This window comes from Octopus bimaculoides, chromosome 3, assembly GCF_001194135.2.
Source record: "Octopus bimaculoides isolate UCB-OBI-ISO-001 chromosome 3, ASM119413v2, whole genome shotgun sequence".
Classification (NCBI taxonomy): domain Eukaryota; kingdom Metazoa; phylum Mollusca; class Cephalopoda; order Octopoda; family Octopodidae; genus Octopus; species Octopus bimaculoides.
Window position 1 is genome coordinate 87353902 of NC_068983.1, and position 4559 is coordinate 87358460.

Here is a 4559-nt window from a genome sequence, read left to right on the forward strand (position 1 = left end):
CGCACACATATATATATATGTAATTAAAAAAGTTTACACGGGGAATTATTCCATTCAATATCATGATTATTATAGAGATTACATATTCATAGAAAATTTCATTAAAAGATATCTATTTTTCTGAAAGTTATGATCATCCAAAGTCGGAAGTTGGGGCAGAAATCTGTAGTTATGCCCTGCATTGGCTATTTAGACGAAAGATAAACAAATAAATGAAGAGGAAAAAGAACAAAAATAGGCGGTAAAATCAAATTTTTCAGTCTTCACATATTCGAGTTCGGTGCATTAAATTAAAAAAAAAAAAAACGAAACAAATCAAAACAAATAGAGTACTTATATCGCATATTTGCCCAAAATAACTAATGCTGTCTTTCTGTGTATATTTTGTAAATAGATAAAACACGAGTCATTCTATATGTGTGTCGCTCGGCCTGCTAGAAATGCCAGCTAAACCCCCTCAAATCCTTAGAAAAGAACATAACTACACTTTGGTATCTCCTCTTCCCGACTTTGTTTCCCCATAAGTTTCTAAAATATAAATATAATTTTATGCAAATTTTGTAGAAATAGGTTTTCGAATATGTAAAAGACGATTATGTTGATGGAAAAATTAGAATTAAAAATTATTTTTACTTAGAAAGAAAAGAAAGTTCATACTTTTTTAACTATTGAATATCTCGTGCATAACTATTGCACAGCATCAAAATATCTGTTTTTTTATAACCAACATTAAACTGGAAGGCACAACAAAATTTCTCAGTTTATGTTTGCTCTATTGCAGTACAAATCGAAAATAATCTGTAAATGGACTGCTCGGTAAGAGCTAACCGGGCACTAAACAACATTGAAAGCATACTGAATAAAAGGTAGTGAAAATATACTTACAGACTGCTACCGGTATGAGTTAGCCCGCCCTTTTGCCTTACTCGGTACTTATATGAATGAGCCAATAAGCTGAAGCTGTTTATATACTAGTCTCGATCAAAACAAAATCCTTCTTTCGATATAAATATTTTATCTGTCATCCCTTCCCAGCTGTTTTGATGCCGTGTTCGGTAAAATCCGTAAAAAGATTTTACGTATTTATTTTTTGTTTTGATATACCACACATACTTTGATGACCGACTTTCATTCCCTTGACAGCTGAATGCATACAGTCATTCACACACGTACTGAGTCCATTCACACACGTACTGAGTCATTCACACACATACACAGAGAAAAAAGAGGGTGATGTGAGTGAAGCATGAATCTTAGCCGCACACATACACATAAACACATACAATGCATAGAAACACACACATACACAGACGGTCATTCACACACAGAGAAAAAAAGAGGGTGATGTGAGTGAAGCATGAATCCTAGCCGCACATAAACACATACAATGCATAGAAACACACCCACACATTAAATTAATCGTAAAAATGAAAAAAAAAAAAAGTGATTTTCATTTAATTCAAAAAGAAAATTTCTGTATGCATGTATGTATGTATTTCAAAGGCTCAGCCTTGTCATACTATGTGTCGCTGATTTTGTCTGAGAATTACATTAAGGGTACACGTGTCTATGGAATACTCAGCCACTTACACGTTAATTTCATTGAACAAGTAATTCATTTGATCGAACCACTGAAAGCTCATGGTCGAAACCGCTGGAGGAACCATCATGTATGTATGTATGTGTGTGTGTGTGTGTGTGTGTGTTTGTGTGTGTGTGTAAGGTTAAAAAATGACAAAAAATATCTAAAAATAACATACGATTTGTAAAAATAATTACATAAAAAATTAAGTATAACAATAGTAAAAATATACACAAGCATAAAACAGATTTATGTATATGCCTGTGTATGACTGACTGGGATGACAGATAAAATATCTATATCGAAAGAATGCCAAATAATTCAACATGTCATTTGTTTATCAAGAATTTTGATAACAAATCGATGATAAAAAGATTAAATAAAAACTCGGCCTATATATTTCCACGTATTTCAATTAATCACTTTCTCCATATAACATGTTAGTTTTTATCTTGCATACGTAAATCACGAGTCCTACCAGCCGTGAATCAGAAGTCTATCAGGAAGATTTCGATTTTAGCGACCAGAATATTCAGATGAAATTTATCTGTACTGAACGGTATATCGTGGGTAAAATCGTGTTTGGGAGTTGCTATCACTTTTCCAAATAGCATATGTTTTAGACGGCAATTTTCAGGACAACATGTATCACTATGAAGAGAGAGATGTTCATGGTTAAAACTGACTGAAAAATAAGAGTATAAAAAATATGCAAATGAATCAAATAATATATTATGAGACTGGTACTTTGTTGGTTACAACAACGAAAGTTCCAGTTGATCCGATCAACGGAACAGCTTGATCGTGAAATTAACGTGCAAGTGGCTGAGCACTCTACAGATACGTTGTAGCCTTACCTTCGTTCTCAGGGAGATTCAGCATGAAACAGAATGTGACAATTTGGCCCTTTGAAATACAGGTACCACTCGGTTTTTGCCAGCTGAGCGGACAGGAGCAACACGAAATAAAGTGTCTTGCTCAAGTACACAACACATCACCAGAAATTGAACTCACAGCCTTACGATCGTTAACCGAATGCCCTAACCACTAAGACATGCACCTTCACTAATACGTTATACCCTGATAATGAAATACTCTTACATAAAACCATAAAACAACCATGCAATCTAGATCGGACATTCGAATTGACTTAAGCTGATCTTTACATTTTCATTAAACAAATATATACGTGTATATACAAAGGCAAAAGTTTTAGGATCGCTAAATGTCTATAATGCAGGTGGTATATGTATGTATGTACGTATGTATGTATATATGTATGTATGCATGCATGCATACATACATACATACATACAGTTCCAGTGATGGATTGGATCTGTAGTCTTCGAATTCGCTTTCTCCTTTCTGGCTTTGAGAAGCCTAATATCTCAAGATTGGTATTTAGTCAGTGTGTTACATATCCCAGGGCCCCAATAACTATAGGTATAAACTTGAACTCGTAATCTGGATAGAGTAACTGCAGATTTCTCGTATGTATGTATGTATGTATGTATGTATGTCATTATTCAATTTTTTTTAAAGATTTCTTGCCAATAGAGAACTCATTGCAAGGAAAAACATTTAATGATTTAAATGGAGTCAAAATGCATCTAGATAACTTTTTATTTCAAAACCAGTCAAATTTTATGGTGAAGGAATATTTAAATTGCCTGATAGATGGGCAGAGGTCATTAGTAATAATGGAAATTATTTCATTGAATAAAATTTATTGAAAGGTCAATGATTTATATACCTTTTGCATATTAAAAAAACAGTCAGAATTTTCCAGACAACTTCATATGTATAATTGCAGCATGGAAGATGTTTGTAAGCCATTTAAGAACACACACACACACACACAAAAAAAAAAGACCGTAAGATTCACTTCAACATTTAAATTTAATTTGTGTCAAAATATTTTCATTGCCTTGAAACCGCAACCTGTTCACTGATAAAACTACATGCTGCATCTGAGAAAGTTTTGTTAGTGAACAGATCACGTTTTCAGAGCGCCGAAAATTTTTTGACACAAATTACATTTAAATGTTGAAGTGAATCTAATGGCTTTTTTGTGTGTTCTTAAATAGCTTACAAATATCTTCCATGCTGCAATTGTTTTTGTTTCTGCACACGATCTCAGATCAAGTCACTTGCTATGCAAGTACATCTTATATATATATATATATATATATATAGATATACACTCTCGGAGTGGTTGGCGTTAGGAAGGGCATCCAGCTGTAGAAACTCTGCCAAATCAGATTGGAGCCTGGTGTCGCCTCCTGGTCCACCAGTCCTCAGTCAAATCGTCCAACCCATGCTAGCATGGAAAACAGACGTTAAACGACGACGATGATGATGATGATGATATATAGTTAAGAAAAAAAACATATATCAGAAAGAAGCACCTTCTAAAAATATAGAGCAGTAATTATTACAACAAAATTTTATATCTTGGACATAGAGTTACCCAAGGTTTCGCACCCACAAAGTTTACTTTTAGGTGTGTCTAAGTGTATACATACATACATACATGCATGCATGCATACATCCATCCATACATACATACATGCATACATACACATATACATGTATGTATGTATAAACACACATGCACACACACACAAATATATACATATAGACACACCCAAAAGTAAACCTATATATATATATATATACTAGCAGTACAACCCGACGTTGTCCGGGTGTGACTTATTACGCCATCTACGATAAGTCTTGCTAGGTGAAAATCAACTAAAAAAGAAAGCCTTACAATGAAAAAACCCTTACGATGTAAATATGTTCATAATTCAAAAGACGAAATTAATAGGGAAAGTCTGAAGGCTGTTTTGTGTAACATTATTAAGTGTACGTAAATTTCATCCGTCTAATTGGCTATACAAATGCTTGTGCAAAACAACTTTTTGCGCAGGAGCTGCTAGGACGGCAATTTGTGATGAAGCAATTGCTGGCGATC

General features: G+C 33.8%; 1 protein-coding gene across 3 annotated transcripts in view; it reads right to left on the bottom strand.

Moving 5' to 3' along the window:
- The window catches only part of LOC106882151 (methylenetetrahydrofolate reductase (NADPH)), a 79407-nt gene that overhangs the window by 58611 nt on the left and 16237 nt on the right, over nt 1-4559 (bottom strand). The window contains exon 1 of one of the 3 annotated variants that reach the window (XM_052966267.1): nt 886-1382. The exons of the other annotated variants lie outside the window; for them this stretch is intronic. The gene's annotated coding sequence lies outside the window, so the exon portion shown is untranslated. Of the gene's footprint in view, nt 1-885; nt 1383-4559 lie in introns of those variants that run through there. 3 annotated transcript variants of the gene reach the window in all.